Source organism: Dermochelys coriacea, chromosome 2 (genome assembly GCF_009764565.3).
Source record: "Dermochelys coriacea isolate rDerCor1 chromosome 2, rDerCor1.pri.v4, whole genome shotgun sequence".
NCBI lineage: Eukaryota > Metazoa > Chordata > Testudines > Dermochelyidae > Dermochelys > Dermochelys coriacea.
This window is the reverse complement of record NC_050069.1, coordinates 198,890,321-198,917,803: the sequence shown is the minus strand read 5'-3', so window position 1 is coordinate 198,917,803 and position 27,483 is coordinate 198,890,321. Positions and strand designations below refer to the sequence as shown.

The 27,483-nt window shown below is 44.0% G+C and overlaps 1 long non-coding RNA gene across 1 annotated transcript; it reads left to right on the top strand.

The window, feature by feature from the left end:
- Positions 1 to 302: 302 nt before the first annotated feature.
- LOC122458533 lies at positions 303 to 27,483 on the top strand. The gene is made up of 5 exons (XR_006278574.1): positions 303 to 453; positions 1,257 to 1,263; positions 17,781 to 17,787; positions 24,904 to 24,909; positions 27,471 to 27,483. It is a non-coding gene; the product is annotated as an uncharacterized LOC122458533 (long non-coding RNA).

The following is a 27,483-nucleotide window of genomic DNA, read 5'->3' as shown; positions in this document are numbered from 1 at the left end:
TGGGTGTGGTGGTCTGTCCTGTTTAGTGGCACTGAGACCACTTAGAGAGAGAGAGAGAGAGAGAGAGATTAATGAGTCTGCTTTACAGCCTTAGCTAACAGCCAGTTAGCTTTTAGCTCATGCAGTAGAGAGACTCATGCACTAAGCTCCAGAAATCCCAGGTTTGATCCTACATGCCCGATGACCAGGGTCTGTCAGTGTTTGATAAGCAGGGTCTGAATGAACTCTCTGCTGACATCTAGTGATGAGCTGTGGAAGAGGACTTCAGGAGCTGATCTTGTTTCCTTGGCACACCCACTACTCCTGAGGGAATTCTGCGCCAAAAAATTAAAAATTATGCACACAATATTTCAAAATTCTGCAAATTTTATTTGTCAATAAATAAATGTAGCTCCAGCATGGCAGTAGGGAGTACAGGCCACAGGCTGCATTGAGGTGGAAGATCACCCTGAAGTCCCACTTACCCCAGTACAGAGGCTCAGTAGTGAGGCTGCACCTGACACTGACACAGTGCAAGGGCTGGGCCTGCTCCAGAAACAACCTGGGGTCCTGCCCCTCTGCGCCAGGTGCACCAAGTGTGGGTGGTCAGGCTCAGCCTAGCAGGATCCAAGTGTGGAGGGGCTTAACGTGGGGGGATCCAGGTGTAGGTGAGAGGTATCTGTGTGGGGCAATCTGGGTGCAGATGGCTCAGTGATCTGGATGCATAGGGGTTCATTGGGGGGTTCTGGGTGCAGAGGCAATGTGACTCTGCAGGGAATCCAGGTGAAGGTGGTCGGGGCTCAGTAGGGGGGATCTGGATGTGGAGAGATGGGGCTCAGTGGAGGGTTGTCTGGGCATGGGGAGCTCAGTGGAGGAAGGTCTCAGTGCTGGGACAGTGGGGCTTGATGGGTTGGGGGTCCAGGTGCAGCTGGTTGGAGATCAGTGGGGTGGGGTCTGGGGGTGGGGCGGCTCATCGGAGGTGTCCAGGTGTAGTGGGGTAGGGCTTGTTAGGGTGAGGGTTCGATCGGCCTGCTTAACAAGGGAGCCCCAGCTGCTGCCAAGAGGATGCCACATGCCAGATTCCCGCTTCCCCCCATGATTCCCCTAACCCCTTTTCTTCTCCATCCCTCTCCCCACATTCCCACATTCCCCTCCACTTGCCCTATTCCATCCCGAACCTTCCCCACTGCCTCTTCCTCCCACCACATCACCCCTCCCATTTCCCCTCCCTATCCGGCCCCACTGTGGGCACTCACTGTTTCACAGAAAACAGGAAGGCTCCCAGTACACAGAAGGGGAACATGACTGGCACTAGGACCCAGGAGGCGGCGTTTAGCTGCAGAGTCAGCAGAGCGGAGACCAGCCTTCTTCAGCTGGGCAGCTCTGTACTTGCAGAAATGAGGGAGGGGCCATGGCACATAACCCCATGTGCCCCCAAACTGCACTCATGGTCGCCCCCTGTGCGGCTTCCCTTTGCTTCCCTCCCATTTTCTGCAGGGAAGCACAGGAATTCTGTGGGGGAAAGAGGGCGGGCACGTTTTCTATAGGCAGGCAGTCACACAGAATCCCCCCAGGAGTAACCTGCCTAGGTGCTCAGCATGATGGGATTGCTTGCCCAAATGATCACTTTTGGCTGGTGTTGGATCCCCAGTCCCATTGTTATTGAGGCAGGAGTAGTAAAGTGTTTTATCTTTGTTGTGTAAATCAAGGGCAGCAGAACTGCATACCCTGACTGAGGGATTCACCCTCAACTAAATGGCACTCGCTAAGCAGGAGACATGGGTTCCAAAGCCCAGAGAGTTGAGAAGGGTGGGGGGGGGGGGGGGGGACAGGTGTTTGTATATGGTGGTGTGGGCCCCAAACACCATTTGACCCTTCTTCTCTCCCCGTGTAATAAAAGAGCTAATTTAGACTCAATTAAGAGTCTTGTTACACACCACGGAGCTGAAATCACTGATACCTAGTTGCCATGCCTTAGACTTGCTTGGGACAGTGTCTCTGATACAAGAGATTGCCCAGTGTGCACCAGCAATGAGGCTCCCCTGGCTCTAACAGCTGAAATTACTGAGAGCTGTGATAAGCGGTGAGACTTGAAGACCACCTGGTGGATCAATGGCTGGCAGGGTGGCTAGCAAAGTGGCCAGTGGAGAGGACCAGAGTGGAGCCTGGCAGAGAGGCGCAGCGATCAGCCAGCAGGACGGCTGGCAGAGAGACATGGTGATGGGCCCCGGCAGGGCAACTGGAGAAGAGGAGCGGAGCACCGATTAGCTGGCAGAGCGGCCGGTGGAGAGAAACAGTGAGCAAGTGCCTGGGCAGCGGAAAGAGTAAGATTCCTTCTTACCCCCCTCCACCCAGGGTGGAAGGTGAACTCTGCAGATGCACCTCTGAACTCTGGGTCTGCCCTAACCAAGGATAACAACTGTGAGTGGGGTGCAGACAAGGGACAGGCACATTAAAGGGACTTTTGGCTGCTGGACTTAAGAACCTGAGGGAAATGGACACTGCCCAACTTACTTGGGGGTGGGTTTTTTGCTCATGGTTTATGTTTAGAAACCCTGTTTGCACTGTCTTCCCAATTTAATGCTGGGTTACTTCCCTCCTTTTATTAAACATTTCTTTGCTACACTCAGACTCTGTGCTTGTGAGAGGGGAAGTATTGCCTCTTAGAGGCACCCAGAGGGTGGTGTGTAATTGTCCCAGGTCACTGGGTGGGGGCTCAAGCTGGTTTTGTGTTGTATTGTTGAAAAGGAACCCCTAGATACTGAACCTGGCCCTTGTTGCAGCCAACTCTGACTGGCAGAAGGGTTACAATGGCATCAGACAAGAATAGGTGATCCTACCTGTGACACAAAGGAATTGGTAGGTCCAACACCACACAAATAATATGTACACCTTAATTTGTTTCTAATCAAACCATGATGAAAAGCCCATCTAACAATTCATTAACCCAGTCAATTAGCAATATTATTCCAGCAAAAAGGATTTTGCTCTTTATGTTTTCAGTGTACATATTCTAAACATCACATAATCATCTGATGGCATTTAATAGGTCCACTTATAGCTGACATTTCTTCTTACAGATGTAAATCTGAATATTTAATTTCAAAAACAAACATCACTGACAATTAGCCAAGAACATCCAAACATCCGTGTCCACAGTCTGGTTCCTTTGATGAATGATTCTTTCAGACGTGGCAGTGAGATACAATTACTCTGGAAAAACAGCATGCTAATCAAAGAAGCCAAGACATTGCTAACCTAATTGCACTGGAAATTCTGAACTTGCAAAGAGACATAGAAATGCTGGTTTCTGTTGAAAGAATTCCTTTTAATATCTAATCTGCCATGACAGGAGACTTTTCTAGTGCTTTTCAGCTCCTGTTCATAGGGCATTCCTCTTACAGCATTTGTACTCCAGCAGGGACCATTGAAGTAGAGCCAGATCATGCCCTCCTATGTAAAAACATTCAGCAGGTTAGGTCAAAAACTCAGCAACTTTCCATTCACAGAGCCAAATTCAGAAGTGATATATAAGCCAGACACACTTGCACTCAGTTAGGTCTAAACTAAAGTGGTATAATTTATGAGATGACGTGCTGGAAGAAAGTGTAAGAATCTGTAAGCTGGAGACTCTTCACACCATGCTGGGCAGTGGATTCTCGCCATTGTGCTGTCAATATATTTAATCTCAACTAGAAAAAAAACTTTCAGAACATAGCTACGATGAAATAAATATAGCTACTACTCAACTATGTGACTAATGGTGTAATAAGGCAGTAATTTTAAGTCCTACTGTTGAAAGAAACCTTCTTTTCTTTGGCATTTTCCATTCAGGCACCCTGAGAAGTCAGATGCAATATCTAAATAAAAGTCTTGCTTTTTTCAGTCAATATTAATTAATATCTCACTTTTTCTCATTTGCTAAAAGATCATGACTTACCACAGGTAGCACAATAGAGACAATCATCCTTTTCCATGGTGACATTAAAAACATTTACTCTGATCATTTTCTGAATTAGGAGAGTTTTTCACAGGAGCATTAATTTAAAGTTCTGTTACCAGAATTCCTCAGGAGAGTTTAGAGGCTTAAAGTAATGATGTTTAGATTAATTGAAGAGAATGGTCTGTGAATTTTCCCAACTGAGTTAAGATCCAGGATTTTTTTTTAAAAAAAAAATGTTTCCAGCAACAGCAAACTTGAAAAATATTCAGACCTAAACCTAGACTATTGCAGAGCAGATTATATTAAGACTGCAATTAAAAATAACATAAAGGCAGCTGTTGGTTTATTTGCCAATTGTGTAGCTCCCCAGCTCATGTAAATCACCACAACTGAAGTTGTTGGAGCTCTGGTGATTTACAGTAGTTTAGGTTCTGACCCAGCATGTTTAGTAGTTAGAGGAGAAAATGTGGACATTAGGACACTTTGGTTCTGTTCCCAGCACTGCCATCAACTGACTGTGTGGCTGTATAGGTCATAGCACTAAAGAATATGCTTCGTGGAGTAAACGTAGCAGCCCTGATCTACTGTACATTTTGTAAGCAATTAGAGGACGGACTGTCTTTTTGTTCTGTGGTGATAAAGCAGCTAAGCCAGTGAGTTCCTGGTCCGGAATGGGGGCTCCTAGGCACTACGGTAATACAAATAATAACAGTTTTGCTGCCCAAAGATTGTGTGAAGCCATTTGGAGACACGGGGACCAAGCCAGCTCCCACTGATGTCAGTTGGATGGGTTACTGCAGGCTGTTTCTATAATCAATATTTCATCTACTTTGAAGTATTTACATGAAGCTGTCTGGAAATGTTTGTCTCAGAACTGCTAAGGAGATCAGTGCTAACTTAATTTCTCGCTCTGATTGGACAGGATGTCCTACGGGGGAAATGGACAAAGACTCATAAAGCCGGATAATCCACTGAGGTGTAGTCATTGTGTCGTATTGCCAGCTTGATCTGGCCCTAAAGCTTGTGTAACTCGCTCAGGGAGGATCACCCTAGTCAGTATAAGGGCAATCCTCTGTTAACATATATGCTAATGCCGCTGGTGTGGAGGGGTTGGTGGAGGGGTTGGCTAGTTAATTGTCCCAGAGGATCATTGTGCTTTATTCTGAAAATGCCATTCCCTGATTCCTTGGGGATAGCCATGTTGGACAGATTGACTGTTAGGCACAAGGTGCTTTTTCTACGTGTAATTAGTGGATAGTGAATGTGACACTGATTTTTTTTAAAAAGAGGCTTCAGAGCTGATCCTGGAAATTACAGGCCAGTAAGCTTAACTTCAGTCCCAGGCAAACTGATTAAAACTATAGTAAAGAACAGAATTATCAGACATGATACATTGGAGAGGAGTCAATATGGCTTTTGTAAAGGTAAATAATGCCTCACCAATCTACTAGAATTCTTTGAGGGGGTCAACAAACGTAGACAAGGGTGATCTAGTATATATAATGTATTTGGACTTTCAGAAAGGCTTTGACAAGGTCCCTCACCAAAGGCTTGTAAGCAAAGTAAGGAGCCAAGGGATAAAAACAAAGATCCTCTCATGGATCATCAACTGGTTAAAAGATAGGAAACAAAGGGTAGGAATAAATGGTCAGTTTTCACAGTGGACAGAGGTAAATAGCAGAGTCCCCCAAGGACCAGTGCTGTTCAACATATTCATAATTTATCTAGAAAAAGGGGTAAACAGTGAGGTGGCAAAGTTTGCAGATGACATAAAATCACTCAAAATAGTTAAGACCAAAGCAGACTGCAAAGAATTACAAAGGGATCTCACAAGATTGGTGACTGGGCAACAAAATGGCAGAAGAAATTCAATGTTGATAAATGTAAAGAAATGCACAGTGAAAACCATAATTTCACGTATACATACAAAATGATGGATTTTAATTTAGCTGTTACCACTTAAGAAAGAAATCTTGGAGTCATTATGGGTAGTTCTCTGAAAACATCTGTTCAATGTGTAGCAGCACTCAAAAAAGCTAACAGAATGTTAGGAGCCATTCGGAAAGAGATAGATAATAAGACACTATTTAAATCCATGGTACATCCACACCTTGAACACTGCATGCAATTCTGGTCACGCAATCTCAAAAAAGATATAATAGATCTGGAAAAAGTACAGAGCAAGGCAACAAAAATGATTAGGGATGTGGAACAGCTTTCATGTGAGGAGAGATCAAAAAGACTGGAACTGTTCAGCTTGGAAAAAGAGACAACTAAGGAGGCGTATGAGAGAGGTCTATAAAATCATGAATGTTGTGAAGAAAGTGAGTAAGTGTTGTTTACCCCTTCATATAACACACAAACCCGTGGTCACCTGATGAAATTAATAGGCAGCAGGTTTAAAGCAAACATAATGAAATACTTCTTCACAAGATGCACAGTCAACCTGTGGAATTCAAAGCCAGGGGATGTTGTGAAGGCTAAAAATATAAGTGGGTTAAAAAAAAGACTTAGATAAGTTCCTGGAGGATAGGTCTATCAATGACTGTTAGCCAAGATGGTCAGGGATGTGACCCCCTACTCTGGGTGTCCCTAAAGCTCTGACTGCTAACACCTCTGGACAACAGGAGCTGGATCACTCCATAAATTGCCCGGTTCTGTTGACTCCCTCTGAAGCATGTGGCACCAGCCACTGTTTAAAGATAGAATGTTGGGCTAGATGGATCATTGGTCTAACCCAGTGTGGGCATTTTTATATTCTTGTTTAAAGTGTCCTTGCCCATGCTGGATCTCGACCCAGAAGTATTTGATAAATTAGCAACTGTTCATTCTATAGATTATCTCAAAGAAGGAATCTACAAGTGACAAATCAACCTTCCTCATCTGATGTTATACCATGGTGATATACAGTCATGGAAAGCACCACACACAGCTTATTGCTCTCTGAAGGGCTACCGGTATGTGTGCCTGTCATAAAAATAAAGGGAAGGGTAAACACCTTTAAAATCCCTCCTGGCCAGAGGAAAAACCCTTTCATCTGTAAAGAGTTAAGAAGCTAGGATAACCATGCTGGCACAATGACCAATGAGGAGCCAAGATACTTTCAAAGCTGGAAGGAGGGAGAAACAAAGGGTCTGTCTGTCTGTGTGATGCTTTTGCCGGGGACAGAACAGGAATGGAGTCTTAGAATTTAGTAAGTAATCTAGCTAGATATGCATTAGATTATGATTTCTTTAAATGGCTGAGAAAATTAAGCTGTGCTGAATAGAATGGATATTCCTGTCTTTGTGTCTTTTTGTAACTTAAGGTTTTGCCTAGAGGGATTCTCTATGTTTTGATTCTAATTACCCTGTAAGGTATTTACCATCCTGATTTTACAGAGGTGATTCTTTTTACCTTTGCTTATATTAAAATTCTTCTTGTAAGAAATTGAATGTTTTTTTCATTGTTCTTAAAATCCAAGGGTTTGGGTCTGTGGTCACCTACGCAAATTGGTGAGGATTTTTATCAAGCCTTCCCCAGGCAGGGGGGTGCAAGGTTTTGGTGAGGATTTTGGGGGGAAAGATGTTTCCAAACAACGCTTTCTCAAAAATAAACCCGGTGAGACGTTTGGTGGTGGTAGCGGAAGTCCAGGGCAAAGGGCAAAATAGTTTGTACCTTGGGAAAGTTTTAACCTAAGCTGGTAAAAGTAAGCTTAGGAGGTTTTCATGCAGGTCCCCACATCTGTATCCTAGAGTTCAGAGTGGGGAAGGAACCTTGACATGGTTGCAGCAGTGGGATTTTAAAGGTGTTTACCCTTCCCTTTATTTTTATGACAGTGCCAGTGTAATTTTTTTTTATGTTGTTACTCCAGTGTGTGTTCACTCAAGTTTCAACCAGCTAAATGAGCCTGGTGAATCATAGAATCATAGAATCATAGAATATCAGGGTTGGAAGGGACCCCAGAAGGTCATCTAGTCCAACCCCCTGCTCAAAGCAGGACCAAGTCCCAGTTAAATCATCCCAGCCAGGGCTTTGTCAAGCCTGACCTTAAAAACCTCTAAGGAAGGAGATTCTACCACCTCCCTAGGTAACGCATTCCAGTGTTTCACCACCCTCTTAGTGAAAAAGTTTTTCCTAATATCCAATCTAAACCTCCCCCATTGCAACTTGAGACCATTACTCCTCGTTCTGTCATCTGCTACCATTGAGAACAGTCTAGAGCCATCCTCTTTGAAACCCCCTTTCAGGTAGTTGAAAGCAGCTATCAAATCCCCCCTCATTCTTCTCTTCTGCAGACTAAACAATCCCAGCTCCCTCAGCCTCTCCTCATAAGTCATGTGCTCTAGACCCCTAATCATTTTCGTTGCCCTTCGTTGTACTCTTTCCAATTTATCCACATCCTTCCTGTAGTGTGGGGCCCAAAACTGGACACAGTACTCCAGATGAGGCCTCACCAGTGTCGAATAGAGGGGAACGATCACGTCCCTCGATCTGCTCGCTATGCCCCTACTTATACATCCCAAAATGCCATTGGCCTTCTTGGCAACAAGGGCACACTGCTGACTCATATCCAGCTTCTCGTCCACTGTCACCCCTAGGTCCTTTTCCGCAGAACTGCTGCCGAGCCATTCGGTCCCTAGTCTGTAGCGGTGCATTGGATTCTTCCATCCTAAGTGCAGGACCCTGCACTTATCCTTATTGAACCTCATTAGATTTCTTTTGGCCCAATCCTCCAATTTGTCTAGGTCCTTCTGTATCCTATCCCTCCCCTCCAGCGTATCTACCACTCCTCCCAGTTTAGTATCATCCGCAAATTTGCTGAGAGTGCAATCCACACCATCCTCCAGATCATTTATGAAGATATTGAACAAAACGGGCCCCAGGACCGACCCCTGGGGCACTCCACTTGACACCGGCTGCCAACTAGACATGGAGCCATTGATCACTACCCGTTGAGCCCGACAATCTAGCCAGCTTTCTACCCACCTTATAGTGCATTCATCCAGCCCATACTTCCTTAACTTGCTGACAAGAATGCTGTGGGAGACCGTGTCAAAAGCTTCGCTAAAGTCAAGAAACAATACATCCACTGCTTTCCCTTCATCCACAGAACCAGTAATCTCATCATAAAAGGCGATTAGATTAGTCAGGCATGACCTTCCCTTGGTGAATCCATGCTGACTGTTCCTGATCACTTTCCTCTCCTCTAAGTGCTTCAGGATTGATTCTTTGAGGACCTGCTCCATGATTTTTCCAGGGACTGAGGTGAGGCTGACTGGCCTGTAGTTCCCAGGATCCTCCTTCTTCCCTTTTTTAAAGATGGGCACTACATTAGCCTTTTTCCAGTCATCCGGGACTTCCCCCGTTCGCCACGAGTTTTCAAAGATAATGGCCAAGGGCTCTGCAATCACAGCCGCCAATTCCTTCAGCACTCTTGGATGCAATTCGTCCGGCCCCATGGACTTGTGCATGTCCAGCTTTTCTAAATAGTCCCTAACCACCTCTATCTCTACAGAGGGCTGGCCATCTCTTCCCCATTTTGTGTTGCCCAGCACAGCAGTCTGGGAGCTGACCTTGTTAGTGAAAACAGAGGCAAAAAAAGCATTGAGTACATTAGCTTTTCCACATCCTCTGTCACTAGCTTGCCTCCCTCATTCAGTAAGGGGCCCACACTTTCCTTGGCTTTCTTCTTGTTGCCAACATACCTGAAGAAACCCTTCTTGTTACTCTTGACATCTCTTGCTAGCTGCAGCTCCAGGTGCGATTTGGCCCTCCTGATATCTTTCCTACATGCCCGAGCAATATTTTTATACTCTTCCCTGGTCATATGTCCAACCTTCCACTTCTTGTAAGCTTCTTTTTTATGTTTAAGATCCGCTAGGATTTCACCATTAAGCCAAGCTGGTCGCCTGCCATATTTACTATTCTTTCGACTCATCGGGATGGTTTGTCCCTGTAACCTCAACAGGGATTCCTTGAAATACAGCCAGCTCTCCTGGACTCCCTTCCCTTTCATGTTAGTCCCCCAGGGGATCCTGGCCATCTGTTCCCTGAGGGAGTCAAAGTCTGCTTTCCTGAAGTCCAGGGTCCGTATCCTGCTGCTTACCTTTCTTCCCTGCGTCAGGATCCTGAACTCAACCAACTCATGGTCACTGCCTCCCAGATTCCCATCCACTTTTGCTTCCCCCACTAATTCTACCCGGTTTGTGAGCAGCAGGTCAAGAAAAGCGCTCCCCCTAGTTGGCTCCCCTAGCACTTGCACCAGGAAATTGTCCCCTACGCTTTCCAAAAACTTCCTGGATTGTCTATGCACCGCTGTATTGCTCTCCCAGCAGATATCAGGAAAATTAAAGTCACCCATGAGAATCAGGGCATGCGATCTAGTAGCTTCCGTGAGTTGCCGGAAGAAAGCCTCATCCACCTCATCCCCCTGGTCCGGTGGTCTATAGCAGACTCCCACCATGACATCACTCTTGTTGCACACACTTCTAAACTTAATCCAGAGACACTCAGGTTTTTCCACAGTTTCGTACCGGAGCTCTGAACAGTCATACTGCTCCCTTACATACAGTGCTACTCCCCCACCTTTTCTGCCCTGCCTGTCCTTCCTGAACAGTTTATAACCATCCATGACTGTACTCCAGTCATGTGAGTTATCCCACCAAGTCTCTGTTATTCCAATCACGTCATAATTCCTTGACATCACCAGGACCTCCAGTTCTCCCTGCTTGTTTCCAAGGCTTTGTGCATTTGTATATAAGCACTTGAGATAACCTGTTGATCGCCCCTCATTCCCAGTATGAGGCAGGAGCCCTCCCCTCACAGACATTCCTGCCTGTGCTTCCTCCCGGTATCCCGCTTTCCCACTTACCTCAGGGTTAGTGAGTTAGCTGCTACTGTCTCGTGTCCTGTAAAGTTAACCAAATGGAGAATACCTGCTAAGAGGGTAACCTATAATATGAACAGTCAATCCTGTGTGGTTACTAAAAGAAAAATCCATACATATGGGGACTGTGTATGTAATGTCATTGTTTCAAACTTTTGTTTTACATGATAAAAAAACATAGTTTGATTGGACAAATAATAAGCACTCTCATTCCAGTTTTTAGGACATCTGTGATTAACAGCAAGCCAGGCTCTCAAGCTACCACTGAAGCTTTTGGTCCAGAGTTTGACATGCACATTCCCCTTCTAACATTATTGTTATTAATAAAGGCAATCAAGCTTTATTACTATTTCATTGCTACCAGCTAAGACCAAACCACTAATCCATTTTATGCTGGAAGGTAACATCGTACACAGATCACACAATGTAATGTTGTATCAGTCATAGCACACCTCATAACACACATAACGAGTCTGTATAAGGAATACAGTAGGTATCACTATGATAAGTGCCTTAGAAATACCAATAGATAGAATATTGTATTTAATTCCGTGGCACTTAGGAGTCTTAGTCATGGATCAGGACCCCCATGTGCTAGGTGCTATACAAACACAGAACAAAAAGAATTACCTAGTCAATCTCTTCCACCTATTGCTGCTCCCCTTAGTATTCAGAGGCAGTAGGCTGTCTCCTATCCCCAATCCCAAAATTTTTAGGCCAAAATTTTCAAAGCTGGCTGCTTAAAATTAGCCTCCTAAAATCATATGATTTTCAGAAGAACTGAGTACCCCCAAATTTCATTAAAGTTAATGCAAGTTGCAGGTGCTCTGAACCTTTGAAAACCAGGCCACTCATGTTTAGATACCTAGATATATTGATTTAGAAGCCTATGATTAGGCATCCAGGCCTGAAACTTTTGGCCTATAAGACTTAGTCCCTAATATTTAACCTCTTCATAAGTGAACTTTATATTTGCAACTTAAAGCATGGCAAACAGAGGAATGGGTTATGCAGTTACAGCAGTAAAATTCCTGTCTTTCCCAAGTAAAATAGCAGTATCGAGACACCACCTCTGCCCTGCTTTCGCCAACAAAAGGAATCTGAAATGCAGGTATATAAATGGAAGTCAGCATTTCTATTCATTTCCAATGGCCTCTGCTTCTGATAAAGTGGAATGCTAGCGTCTTTCATTCCCTAAAGAATTAAACTGAACATATGAATGGCCTTGTGGCTATTAAAATTCATGGAGATGCTCTTGTTCATTTATTTCAATGGCAGTAACTGTCGTCCCTTTTCTCTTTGATTTTCATATAATCAAATCAATTTGACAGAAAGAGAGAGAGTGAAACGTTGGACTTGTAGGCGCACTGTTGGATTGACAGAGTTTACCCCATTAAAACTCATTTAATCAAGATCCTAAATGCTTTGTAACAATGAAACAAATTTCCCAAATGAAACAAATTACAAACACCCCCCCCCACCCCGAGAAAAGTTGAGGAGCCACAGAAATATATATAAAAAGGATTCTTCCCTGATTATTTTGTTTTGTTTTCTACCTGTTTGTTACTTATCTTTTTATTATATATGCTATAACCAGAAAGAGAACAATGCAGAAACAAACTTGGAGTTTGACTGGGCTGCTGGGTTTGGCTGCTGACAATCCCTCAATGTTGAGCTGTAGTATTCTCAGTATAAGTGTGAAGTATGAATGCAAATACCTTGTAATATACATTTCAATGGCCAGGCAATTTTCTGGAAATCAGCTGAGATCTTGATTGAAATAGTTTTAATAGGCAGATTCTGTCAATCCTACAAGCCCAGTTTTTCCCCAGCTCGCTCTCAAGTCGATTTGGTAATAAGAAAATCAACGTGAAAGGATTCAGAGTAGAAGCCGTGTTAGTCTGTATTCGCAAAAAGAAAAGGAGTACTTGTGGAACCTTAGAGACTAACAAATTTATTTGAGCATAAGCTTTCGTGAGCTACAGCTCACTTCATCGGCTGCATTTGGTGGATCCGATGAAGTGAGCTGTAGCTCACGAAAGCTTATGCTCAAATAAATTTGTTAGTCTCTAAGGTGCCACAAGTACTCCTTTTCTTTTATCGTGAAAGGAGTTTTATTTATATAAACTGCAGCTGCTGCAAGATAGCCCCAGGCACAAATATTCCATCTAATTTTATTTCTGTGATTTTGCATCTCTAATTTAATAAGTGACATTTTAACATAGATGCCCACCTTTTTTTTTTCACTAGTCGTTATAATTCACTGGAACTATGACATATTTTTGTTGGTACTTCTGAGAGCCTTAACGACACTGTCAGAAGTCTGAGAAAGGAACATGCAAGACAGAGCCAGTGCATTTTTTCCTTGACATTTTAGCTCCAGCAGCAGCCAAATAGTATTTAAGAAAAAAACAGAAGAACCTACAGCTCTTCCCCACTGATCTATAGTATTCAAATAGATATTGTTTTATATGTAAAAACTCAGTGCAGCAGGGCTCCCCAGGAAGTTGTTATAATGAGAGTGAAGCATGGTGATCCCTGCTCCTGATGTTTGCAATCATTTCTAACCTTCATTCTGTGCAGTCATTCTCTGAGAGGGAGGAGAAAGTCTGAAGGAGAGTTGGCCCTGGGATCCTCTCCTGAGGAGGGGAGTTGGGCAAGAGGCCAGGAGAGACAAAGCAGCCACTGGGACTAAGTGGTGCAGGCAGCAGGATCCATGGCTCAGCCTTGATAAAAGGCAAGAACTAGACTTCCAGGAAGGGAGCCCTGGGAAGTGTTCAGTTAAGGAAAAAAGCAGGGGAAACAGAGTAGCTAAACGGTGTGAAAGGCCAAATTGGCGGGGGTGGGGTATGTTGGTTTGAATTTATACCTTTGATTTGGGTTTGTTAAGGGGAATCTAGGGGAGGGACCTGAGAGAAGGGTGAACCTAGAGAGGTTGTGGGGGAAAAGCCGAGGGAGCCAGTAGCAAGGAGTTAGATGGAACAGACTTTGGCTCCTGGTGATTGGGTCCCTTGTCTGGAACATGATGTAGTGGGAGGGCTTGTTCCCCAATAGCTAATGGAGAAGGTGCCATGAAGCCCCCCTGCTATAAGGGGATAAAGACATTGGAAAGCCCTGGGAGAAGTGTGAGAATGATGGGGCCTGGAATTAGTGCTAAAGACTTTTTGTGGGGACCTTTGTTACCGCAGAAAGGGTGGACTAAATCATGATCTGGTTGGGTCATGGGAAGAAGAAGACAACCGGAGGAACAAAGCAGCTGTCAGCGGGGGATGCCAGATGGGGAGAGAACAGCTATGCCACTCCCAGCCACAAGGAGGCACTCCATCCAATGAGTCCATCACACAAATTTGCAAGATTTTAAAGTCTCAAAACAAATCAAGTTTGAAGACTGTCAGTTCAGTAGTTTGAAGTTATGAGCAGGTGAAGGAAGCAAAAGTATCCTGAATTATGAGTAAGCCTTAACTCTGAATGAAAAAGTTTCAAGTAGCAAAATTCAAAAATTTTTGTATTAAGTTTTAAAACTATGGAATGTACTTTTTTTTCTTAAAAGCCAGCACAGATGTGCAACTCCATTCAGTAAATGGGCTGCAGTATTGTAACAAATACAGATAGAGCTTCTGACACTAGTGAGTAGTGTTAACTACTAATAGTTCTTGACTATTCTAAGAGTTATGATGTCAAGAAAATGGATCTCCTGAATTGTATAGCCCTTGGTTGCTCTTAACAGCCCACTCTTATGATTGGAAGATGATGAATTAGTATTCCAGGCATGATATTAGATTTTCATTTATTCCCAAATTGGTAACATAATAATTAATTAATAACAAATAGACATTGATTTGTTTCTCTTTTCAGACCAGTTAGATAAAGTTAGAACGCAACGGGATACTGTGACACTGAAACTGATGTTGAATAACAAAGGCTAAACTTTGTCCATTAAAGTTTCCAGGTGTTACTGCAAAATGGCAAAATCCTGTTACAGTCCAGCATACTATTAATAATAATGATCACTGTCCAACTATCTGTTTTGCAGTGGAGATCCACATTAGTGGATCTGACTGGGTTACAGGCCTGCTTTGATATGAGTAATTAGAGAAGGGTAAGGCCTCATTTCTTGGGAGACAGGATTAGGGAGGTAAGTGGATCAGTGGGTTGGAAATAGAATATCTGTGCTAACTAAGATAGGTAAATGGGTCAGTAAGTAAGACAGAATGTCTGTACTAGCTACGATAAGGGGGTACACCAAGAAAACCATTTACATTGGACGTGTAAGATGAGGTAAAGAGTAAGTTGTGCATGGCCAGAGGATTGGTACAGGGATTCGTTCAGGGAGAGGTACAGGGATTGGTTCCTACCTGGTAACCAAGCCAGTCTCAAAACATGTCATGCAATGTATAGTAATGCTATGTGTATGCATAAATGTATATAAAGGAAGAGGTTTTCTGTGTAACTTTGGATTTGTGATGTACCCTGTATCCACGCCCTGTGCTGGAGTCTGATCAACTTAGCGTAGCTTTGCTGTATGCCAAATAAAGATACCTGAGAGACAAAATCTTAAGTCAAACTGAGTTCTTGAGAAGTAGAGTAGAAAGAGTTTTCCCAGGGAATCCCAACAAGGGTTCCCACTTTTTTCTCCTGTTCCATATAATCAGTACTCCATCATACTTGCCCCAGATATGGGACAACAAGTTAAGGTTTGTGGTTTCATTTTGGCTGCTGTATACATTGCTTCTGGAGTCTTCCATTATTCCCCTGCCTAAACTTGCACAGAAGACCACATCCTAATTGGAACTAATAGTATATAAAGCCCTTTATTTGTTAGTGCAAAAGAACTGGTGTCACAATAGATCATTGTAAAAGTCACTCAACCAGGGGTTATAGTGGACATGTTTTTTCAAAAATTGCAAGTAGAAAAACAAAACTAAAGATCACACAACTCAACTAGCTAAGCTGTCCATGGAGTCATGTTGTTAACAGCCAAGGTGGGATCCACAAAGATCCCTCTTAGCTACTAACCCTGTAAGCTCCTAAAGTTGCTCACCAACTAAGTTTTTACAGTGAAACTTCCCTGGGCACCAAAGTTTCTATCTCAGAGCTTGAGAAACTAAATTTAAAATTGTCCAATTAAACCATTACTCCTGTACCTGTGATGGAGTGTGCCAAATAGTAGCCTGAAACAACTCTGCTTGGCTGTTAAAGCCTTGAGTTAATTGGTTTATAATAAAAGCAACAATTCAAACTTAACTGTAATGAGCATGGTTGTGCCTATACAACTCTCATAAAAGGATGTGTTATTACATTACAGTTCTCCTGTGGTAATCTGGGCCAAAATGTCAACTGGCTTCCTTAAAAGCACCTGCAATATTTGTGCATGCATCCACTTGTGTGTGCAAAACCCTGCATTTGTGCACACAAGTCTAGTGGAAGTTGCCCTACATCCACTTGCATGTGAAAATGCGGAGTTCTATATACAAAGGGCCACTACAAGGTCTCTGCATTAAGTCCTATCTTGAGGGCTTAAGTGGGATATAATGTAGCAAAGGCCTGTGCTGGCCATCTGCACAGAGGGAATGTCACCCTTACAGAGGACATGCACATCTTTGCAGGCACAACAGTGACACTTGGCTTTGAAAATTTATGTCTCTACATGTCTGACGTACATAATCTTACCCCTTGCCTCATTGATGATTGATATCAACTCCTCACTGGCTTTTCCTGCACTGCTCTCCGTATATAGTTCTATTTGTATTAATGTATTTCTTCCTACCCTAATTTTTTTCTTGCAGATTTTTTTTTCATTACATTCTTTCTAGGATCATGACCTTCTGGAGATTTGTGTGTGTGAGCTCATCACCCTAAAATCCTCAAACTCTCAAATCTCTCCTAGTCATGAATGAGACCTATGTCTTTTCATAGTGCCTTGGTTTTAGTTAGCATGAATTAATTATAACACTTTTACCAAAATGGAAAATTTCAATGCAATTGACTCTGTAATTTCATTTACCTGCTTTTCTTGACCTCTGAAATAGAGATGCCACAGCTTTCAGACAAATAACACTATTTCAGAAAAGTCTCATTAGTATGACAATACCATAGTTTGTTTTTCTTCTAACACTATATTGTCCATATATATGATCTATTGTTACTGTGCTCATGTTGAGCTACTGTAGGCACATATAGTGCATCATCACTGGACCATTATTTTGCCAGATCAAGGCTGCTACCTTGCCCTCTGAGAGCAGTCTGTAAGCAGATAACACTTCTGAAGTAGACAGAGGGATTTACAATGAACCTCATTTTAATTATCATGCATAACTCTAGGGATCTTTTCAAAATGTTCCTTCATTAAGTAATTTTAATACATTGTCTTATCAGATGAAAGATTTAAAGTCAAATAGGTCCAGAGGCAGAAAAATTTTTATTACTATGTTTTAAATATTTGTATAAAACCCCAGTTGTACTACTTCATTTGTATTCATTTTATTAATCAGACCTGGTTTTAATGCATTCCTTTTTTGTTCTCGCTTCTTCCCCCTATCCTCCAAATCTCTCCTTGACTGTTTCTCTGGTACCATTTTAAAATTTAACTTAGCTATCTTAGGCCCAGAGCCTCAAAAGTAGTTAGGCACCTAAGCTCCATTGATTTCAATGGCTCTTTGAGGCTCTGGGCCTCAAATATAGTTAATGTGAGAATCACGATAGTACTGTAGTCCCTTTGGGTGCAGGCTCCAGCTGGGAGTGTGGGCTTTGGGGTAGGGTCAGGGATGAGGAGTTTGGAGTGCAGGTGGGGGCTCAGGGCTGGAGTAGGGAGGGTTGGTGTGGAAGGGGATGTGAAGTGCGGGCTCTGGGAGGGAGTTTGGGTGCAGGAGGAGGTTCTGCCCTAGAATAGGGGGTTAGGGTGCAGGGGAGGGGTGTTCAGGGTGTGGGCTCCAGCCGGGCAGTGCTTACCTCAGGAGGCTCCTGATCAGTGGTGTAGTAGGGCTAAGGCAGGCTCCCTGTCTGCCCTGGCTCCGTGCTGCTCCCAGAAGCAGCTGGCATGTCCAGCCCCTAGGCGGATGCGCAGCTAGGCGGCTCTGAGAGATGCACATTGCCTGTGCCCACAGGCACCGTCCCTGTAGCTTCCATTGGCTGCAGTTCCCTGCCAATGGGAGCTGTGGAGTGGGGACCTAGGACAGCACACGGAGCTTTCCTGATCGCCCCGGCGCAGGCTGCTTCTTGGGAGCTGCATAGAGCCAGGGCAGGCAGGGAGCCTGCCTTAGCCCTGCTTAGCCACCTACTGGACTTTTAACGGGCATTCCAGTCGATAACTGTATGCCTGGGAATTCTCTCTGAAACAAGTCAAGTAAATGTTTGCTGTGATATTATTATAAAACATGTAACTGTCACAGGGTGACTGGCCTCTTTATGGGGAGATGGGCCCAAACCTACCTGTAACTGATCAGCTGCCTCCTTCCTGTAACTGTGCACCTAGGAGTCAGGGGATAGTCTGGAGGGCACTTGGTCCTCCAAGAAGAGCTCAGCTGAGTGGCAGGCAGGATTCTGTAGTAGGCCCTTGGAACAGGGGAAAGAAGCCAGCTATTAGGTGACTCCCAGGCAGATTGCCTAAAGACTGAGGACTGAAAGCCATAAACAGGCTACTGCAGGAGTCCCTAGGTCAGGGTAAGGACCTGGGGGCTGGGGGACTGAGAGAGGTGAGGGAAAGCCTCTAGGAGCTATACCCCACCCAAGCTGGATAGAGGAACTACTTTATTTTGGTATTTTGACTAAGTTTTCTGTTTAACTCATAAATTGTGCCCTGAGGTGTAGCATCAGTCCTTCCTGGGCTAGTGAGTTAGCTTGCAGGATTAGAGTACACAAAGTTCTGTTTCCCTGAACACAGGAGCAACAAACAGAAGGCAGTTTCCTGAAACTCTCTCCTGCAAGCTCTGTGTCCTCACGGCCCTGTCCCTCTCTTTGTCTTAGGGTTCCCTTCACAACTGCTTCTCTAGGCCTTTTTGTGGCTTTCTGCCTCCAACATACAGACTTCAAAATCAACATCCTAGCCACTGTGTTAGTCATCAGCAAAACACCTCAACCCACATGGCTTAGATCTGTTTAACCTGCCATCTGCCTTGGCCCTCCACTGATTTTAGCCATCTCTAGTTCACAAAAAGGCTTTCCATTGTGTCTGAAAAACTGGTTGCCGAATGCATTGATTTTAACTAGGTCTATGATTGTCTTTGATCGAAGATGCACCTGATGACCACCGTTGGTACCTTTCAAGCAGTTGAACAATTTTTCTAATTAAAATTCACATGAATGAATGGGAATCAACAAGAAATCTCAGTCGAATTGTAAAATCTCAATGAATCTTACTGGGAGGAAGAAGATTGATGTAAAAGAAGATGGTAAATTCCTATACAGCAGGTATCACTTAATAGCAGTGCAGATATTAACAAATTCTGGTTAATAGGAGCATTTTGTTGGTAACCAATCCCTCCCATTGATCTTCATATTAATGGGATTTGGAAACCGGCAATGGCATGCCATTTATTAACGTTGTTTTGGAAGAAAGGCCTCTGCTGGCAAGTTTGAGAGGCTGCAGCCAGAAAAGGAAGTACAGGGGCTGCCACACGGATGCTGAAGCTGCATGGCGTCTCTCTCTGCACTTTCTAGGCTGCATCCTGTTGGGGGCTGCACTCGGGGAAGGAAGTTCTGGAACATGCCGAGCCCTGAGCATAGGGAGAGGTACCATGCAGCCCTGCCTGCAGGCAGGTTTGTGGGAGTGCAGACAGAGAAGGTGTACATTACTGCACTTCCTTCCCTGGCTGTAGCCCCACAAACCTGCCCTGCTGCTTATTGGCAATTGCAACATTTTGCTGGCAACCAAAGGGTTGCTAATAAGCAGAATCTACTGTATTTCTCTGGTCCTCAACTTTCTTCTTTTCTTTTAGTTCATGGTCAGTTCTCATGGATCACAGTGAATGTAGCAAAAGCATCAGTATTCCAGCCTCAGAAATCTGGCCTCAATCAGCCCCTCCTATGGAAATACACAGGAGAGGGTCTCCCTCACCAAGAATCCTCTCATTGGGTTTTTCTTAGGTTATTCCATTCAGGCAGCCACACTTGTCCCCATCCACAAAAGGGGCTGCAGTTCTGTTCCCAAATGTCATGGATAACGAGGGTTTACGGGAGATGAGGGCCCACCTCATGAAGACTCTGTCTCTGCACCAATTTTCAGGGGCCCCATGGCTCTACCTGACTCCCTGATAGTGTGGCTTCATTGGAATTGCACTGCTAGAGTTTAATACAACAGGTGTTGCCTCTGGGACACCCCTTTGAGGAGGTTTCCCCAGCATGGAGGGTGCTGCAGAAGAATGAATGCAATTCCAAATTGACACTTTTCTGCAGGGCTTGGGAGGAGTGAGGAAAAACGTATGTTTCCTTCCAGCAACAACCCTGGCTCCCCAAGGGTGAAGAACAAGACTGCCATGGTGATGATTGACAGCCTCTTGTATGTGGAAAGGAGGCAATCTGCATAGATGGGACTCCCAGTAAGGGTCATACTGGTCAGATGATATGTCCCTGTAGCGGGGCAAGCACCCAGGTCTGGTTAGGAAAGGGTTAAAAGCAGCCAGGGGAGGCTGGTTGGGTAAACAGTCCAGTCCCACACCCAATTAGGGTCCAGCTGACCCTGATAAAAGGGCAGGCTCAGGGAGTGAGAGAAGACTCTTGCTCCAGTTGAAAAGCAGAAAGGACCAGTTTGTCTGGGAAGCAAGTAGGGTACCTGAGGCAGAGCAGGGCTGAGGAAAGACAGGCAGAGCTGCGGAGCTCTGGCCTTGTGAGTCCCCAGGCTGAGACCTTGCTCAAGACCAGGGGAGGTACTAGGGCTGCAGGGAGGCAGCTGGGACTGGAAAGGCAGCAGGTCTAAACCCCCTTGCCAATGATGAGTGGCCACTTCAGACTGCAGTTTTCCCCTGAGGGAAGGGGCTAAATGAGGACTGGCAGTGGGCCACTGATGTGAGGTGGGCTTAGGGGATTGGGGTTTCCTGGGAGGGGAGACCCAGAGTGTGGGGGCACTGCTGTGGGGAAGCACCCCACAGGGTAAGGGGCACCAGGGTCTGGGAGGGACGTGGCACCTGAAGTGCTATAAGTAGTGAAGATCAGGAGGAAGCAGGCACCAGTAGAAAGACACCAGCCAGCAGGAGGCGCTCCAAGGCTGGATCTACACTAATTCCCAGATGACCAGCAGGAGGTGCTGCGGCAGTGAGTGCCCGCTGTGCTACAGTCCTATAGTAATTACCAAGCCAGAACAGATATTCATCTAGCCCAGTATCCTGCCTTCTCAGGTGGGAACTAATCCCTGATGATTCGGAGGAAGGTGGAAGTGCCCCATAATTCACCACACTCTGGTGAGGGAAGTTCCTTTCTGAGCCCAGCTAACAGTGATCATCTTGTAATAGTAATAATATAATAGTACTCTTTGTCCATAGGTCTCAAGGTACTTCATGCAGAGGGGTAAGTAGTATCATTTCCCACATTTTATATGGGAGAGGCTGAACATGAGGATTGAGTCTTTGTAATTTTTGCCCTTCTAGCATCTGTTGATACCCTCTCATTACTAAAACGTCAATCCTGCAAAGATTTGTGCATGCGGTTAACTCTATGAATTCTAAGTTGTTCTATTGAAGTCAATGGCAATATTCCCAGGCCCATGTGCTCAAAGATATGTAGGTACCTAACTATGGGCAGTAGGCACCTAAATACCTTTTAGGATCTGGGCCTCAGTGTATGATTTAGAAAACTTTACCTATGAGGTAAGTTTAAAAAACAAACAAACAAAAACCTGGGTATGTTTAGTCTTGAGAAAAGAAAGCTTAGGGGATGGGGACCTGAAACAGTCTTCAAATATGTTAAGGGCTGTTAGAAAGAGGATGGTGATCAAGTGTTCTACATGCTCAGTGAAGGCAGTACACATAACCTGCAACAAGGGAGCTCTAGGTTAGACATTAGGGAAAATCTCTATAAGGATGGTTAAGCACTGGAATAGGCTTCCAATAGATGTTGCGAAATCCTTGTTTTAAGAACAGGTTAGACAAGCATCTCCTAAGGATAGTTTAGGTATACTTGGTCCTGCCTCATCCCGGGACAGTGGATTAGATGACTTTCCCAAGTCCCTTCCAGCCTTTCTATGATTCTATAAAGTTAAGCACACAAGTCTTTTCAGGATCAGGCCCTTAAGTTGTAAACTCTAGCAGGTCAGGGACATCTCTCACTGTGTGTAATGTGCTATGTAAAGGTATAGCAATATAGACCTCTTTAATAAATAAGAACAATTATGTAATGTGGTTGGCTAATAGTTCTCTGAGTAATATTAAACTCTGGGGGAAAAAATGTTATAGCACCAACTCGATTGATGTGGGAAGACAGACAAAAACAGACCATGGGTACCATATGAGTTCTGCCTGCTCAATCGTAGGTTTTTCTAGTTCTCTTGATATTACACACAAAGTAAGAAATCTTCAGTTTCCCCTAAACAATGTCTCAGATGTACAGGTCTAGAATCAATAACTTTTTGTTAACTGGTTTGGGCCATCACTTTTTTAAAGCCTTTTTTTTTTCTCTTTCAGAAACATACTAAATCTATCAATTTCTCATTTATCACCCAGATGCCCTGCACAATAATTCTGGGACACAGTTGGTTGCTTCCTACAGCTCATATCATAAGCAATGGCTCTTTAATCAAATATTTTGTGAGCTGGGTGACAACAGATTGCATGGAAAAGGACTGCAGATGCAAGATGAACCGTATTTGCAAAGTTATTCATATAGTCACTCAAGCTGCAGAAGGCAGTTCAGGTCTACTCGATGTACAATACAGAAAGCATCCTGATTATGGCACTGATTCAGGAACACATTTAAGCATGCTAACTTTAAGTATGACTTTAGTGGGATTTAAACATATGCTTAAGTGCTTTTCTTAAGGTTTCTTTCCTGAATTGGGGTCTATTTCTGGTACTTCCTAGAGATCCATTGAAATGAGGTATAGTATTGTTGATATATAAATAGCAATAACTATGTGTGGTTATTGCCTGAAGAACCAGGTGGAATATAGCATTCCAGGTACCCCCATTTCAGGGTCTGAAATTCTGACTGCCCTAAAAATAATCCTCTTTTAAGACCATGGTGATCCTACACTGATTTACCAGGAAAAGTGACTGGATTTGTCTTTTCTGCCAATCTAGTTCCATGAACTATATCTGGTACACAATTTAACTTCATGAATACTGCAGCTCCTTAGTTACCTTTCAGATGGTATCATTAATGTTATAGCAGGACAGTGCATTCTCTATATCCTCCAAGGAACTTTACAAGGGACTTTTTATTAAAAATACATAGCATTTCCTGGGTCACTCAAAGTGATCATGTAGTTGTTGGCTAAGGTAGACTTTTACAGTTTGCCTTAGAGAGGCCTAAATCCTGCCCCTGTGGTGGTTATTGAAAACCCAGCTGCCATTGTCATTAGGAAAATCCTCCTGCCATAAATATAAAGGGAAGGGTAAACACCTTTAAATCCTTCCTGGCCAGAGGAAAAACCCTTTCACCTGTAAAGGGTTAAGAAGCTAAGATAACCTTGCTGGCACCTGACCAAAATGACCAATGAGGAGACAAGATACTTTCAAAGCTGGAGCAGGGGGAACAAAGGGTCCTCTCTGTCTGTGTGATGCTTTTGCCGGGACCAGAGCAGGAATGCAGGTCAGAACTCCTGTAAAGAGTTAGTAAGCAATCTAGTTAGATTCTGTTTTGTTTAAATGGCTGATAAAATAAGTTGTGCTGAATGGGATGTATATTCCTGTTTTTGTGTCTTTTTGTAACTTAAGGTTTTTGCCTAGAGGGATTCTCTGTTTTGAATCTGATTGTCCTGTAGGGTATTTACCATCCTGATTTTACAGAGGTGGTTCTCTTACTTTTTTCTTTAATTAAAATTCTTCTTTTAAGAACCTGATTGCTTTTTTCTTTGTTCTTAAGATCCAAGGGTTTGGGTCTGTGTTCACCTATGCAAATTGGTGAAGATTTTTATCAAGCCTTCTCCAGGAAAGGGGGTGTAGTGCTGGGGGGGGGGGATATTTTTTGGGGGGGGGAGACGTTTCCAAGTGGGCACTTCCCCTGTTCTTTGTGTAACACTTTGCTGGCAGCTTTTAACCTAAGCTGGTAAGAATAAGCTTAGGGGGTCTTTCATGCAGGTCCCCACATCTGTACCCTAGAGTTCAGAGTGGGGAAGGAACCTTGACACCTCCATATACCTCTGTTTTGTCTTTAGTTTTAAAACAACCTAGATCTACTGAATACCATCATGTGAAAGAATGTATAAATTGAAGGGGGGAAAAAAAAGTTGAGGTAATAAGTGCCTAATAATGGCCTGGGTCATGCTGACTGCTGACAAGGCAGCAAAATGAAGTGGGTTCACTTTTAAAATAAACATAATGTTCTCACCTCAGATTGAGTGAAGGCTGATTTATGCCTGACTTCTACCTGCCTGTTTCTACTCTGAAAGCAAGATACTGATTGAGTTTTGTGGTGTTGAGCTTTATCAAATTGTACATACCCTGCACTTTCTTTTCCAAGAAGAAAACCTTTTTCAGGCTTGCATACTATTTGTGTTTATTTCATATATTTGCTTATTTACGGTGTCTTAATGTGTTGAATGACCAATACAATTCTGCAATGTTTACGCATATCTATTATTCAGAAGTAACGAGTCATGTAGATCAGTGGTTTTCAAACTTTTTTTTTCTGGTGACCCAGTTGAAGAAAATTGTTGATGCCCGTGACCCAATGGAGCTGGGGAAGAGGGGTTTGGGGTGTGGGAGAGGCTCAAGGCTGGGGCAGACAGCTGGGGTGCAGGGGTGAGAGCTGCAGGGTGGGGCCAGGAATGAGGGATTTAGGATGTGGAAGGGGGCTCTGTGTTGGGGTATAGGAGGTGGGCAGGGGGTGCAGGCTCTGGGTGGGGTCAGGATGAAGGGTTTGGGGTGGGGACTCAGGGCTGGGGCAGGAGCTTACCTGGGGCAGCTCCTGGCTAGCAGTGCAGCGGGGGTGCTAAGGCAGCCCAGCAGCAGGTCCGATTCCTAGGCAGAGGTATGTAAGCATGTGGCTCTCACCCACAGGTACTGGCCTCCTGCAGCTCCCATTGTCTGGGAACCGGCCAATGGGAGTGTGGAGCTGGCGCTTGGGGTGGGGGCAGTGTGTGGAACCCTGTGGCCCCCCTGCCTAGGAGCCGGAGCTGCTGCTGGCTACTTTCGGGGTGCAGCACGGTGTCAGAACAGGTAGAGACTAGGCTACCTTAGCTGGGTAGCACTGCCAACGGGAATTTTAACTGCCTGGTTAGCAGTTCTGACCAGAGCCATCGCGATTCAGTGCCTTATGTTCCGCAACCTATTACTGGCTCACGACCTGCAGTTTGAAAACCACTCATGTAGATGACCCACTGTATTTATAGCTGTTTGTATCAGTTCACAAATCAGAACTGTTTTTTCCCTTCTCTAATCCTATAGATAAGCTTTTAGAAATAGCATTCACTAACTGTATGAATACAGGGACAGAGTTTACTTATTACATTGTAATTCTATTGGGGCTGCCATTTACTTGTAGATTGCAGCCACAGCAAAACACACAAGCCTCTATTCAAATGCCTTCCCCAAAAGGGTGTAAGTAATCTCATCGAGAGATGCTGAACTCCTGAGCACGCTCAGCTGTCATTGACTGTAATGAAGACACCCAGAATCTCACAGCAGGCACTTAATAGCGCATAGTATCGGGCCCTGAATCCTTCATGGTTTTAATTTTACTATTTAAAGTTATAAATAATATAGGACCAATCTGCTGGAGGGAACTCCTTTCACCTTGTGTCCCATCACTACAGCTGAGTTCAGTGGGAGACTTTAGAAATGGGAGGTAAGGCAAACAATTCTGGAATATTCTTCCCTTTCAAATAAGCCCAAAGTCATGTGGCCAGACCTTGGTGCTTTTTTGTTTCCTTTATTCCTGTGTAAGAAGTTTCATTATTTGAGTGTCCCTGTGGTTTTGTTTCTCCCTTTTTGGTAGATCTGTAGGTTATTTGGGCTTGTGACTCACTTTGTCTATGACCGCCTGATGGTACTCCCAGTGGCATTTGAAAATTAGGCACCATTATTATTATCCTTTGCACAAGCTTCACATTTTTATGCCTCGTGAAGATGTAGAGCCCTCATCTCATAAGTGGAAGAATCCCTGAAAGGCAGCCCAAAACACTGATTTCAAGTAATTTTAAAGCACATAGCTGAAAAAGGTACTTCACTGATGAAGTGGGCTGTAGCCCACGAAAGCTTATGCTCAGATAAATTTGTTAGACTCTAAGGTGCCACAAGTACTCCTGTTCTTTTCACTGATCTAAGTTTTTCTTAAATCTGAGATGGGTGGCGTCTAAGAAATAGCACTTATTTACAGTATCTTTGTTTTTCCATGAGTTAACTAATTATAGAAAATCTCAGGATTTTCTCATATATAAAACAGAAATACTATTCCATAATGCCATGGACCCTGCACAAAAATGTGCTGATTTTTCTGGTTTTTAGGTGAAATCCTCATTGTACAGATAAGGGGTATTTGGGAAAACAGCAAAATCTTTCAAAATGGTAGAGCTTATCAAATGTGCTCATTAGAGAGCAAAAATTGAAGCAAATGGTACATTGGAAAGAAACATTATTTAGGGCCCCATCCTATAACCCCTTATATGAGTAGCCCAGTCTTTAGTAAGTCAGAGTTGAATCCAGCCATGTCAAAAGCCCAGCACAAGGTGTAAGTGAGACTTAAGTGGTGTAGATGATTTGTGCTGACCTTCTGCAAGGGTGGATATTCAAAATTAGTCTTACTGGGGCAGAGACTCGGTGTTAATTTATCGTAGCTCCATTAGGATTTACACCATCTGAGGACTGGCCCCTGCTAACATCAATAGGATTAATCTGATTCACTTGAGTACAGCTGGTTAGAAAATGGACAATATTACAAGGGAATTTTTATTGCTCCTTTATGGGAAAAACTTCAATTGGATGAACATTTCCTGACTGTCTCCACATGAGAGAAACGGTTTTGAAAGTTAGTGCCCAATGGTTTGGTCCTGAGAAGTGCAGAGCACTTGTAGCTCCCAGGGAAACGAATGCTCAGTTACCACGATTATGGTTGTGAGTTAAGAGCAGCTCTCAGGAGCAGACACCCAAATCATTTTATTTGGGGAAATGGCTACAATGCAGGCACCATAACTACTTGTCATTAAAAGTGTTAGGAGTTTTAGCATTCCAGTATGACAACGTTCTGCGATTCTTGCTCTAATGGCTCTGCATGGAGCAGATGGAGTCTGTTGTTGTTGTAGGCCAGGGCCCTAGGAAATGAAGCAGCACCTGGGGATATTGGGTGGGATCCATTAAAGGACTTAGCAATTACAATGCTGAGTGTCATGGCACTTAGACAATCACAGGTACAACACTGTGATCCACAAAGCCTGGTTAGGCTCCAAATACAGTGAATGGGGAAAGATGGGTGCCTTAGAATAGGATCCACAAAAACCAGCATGCTAGCCATGGAGCCACTAAGCTAGCCAATGAGAGATGCTGATGACAGAGGTGTGTGCTAAGCCCCCCTCTCATGGAGATAGGTGCGCAAGTCCAGGCTGCAGGGAGGC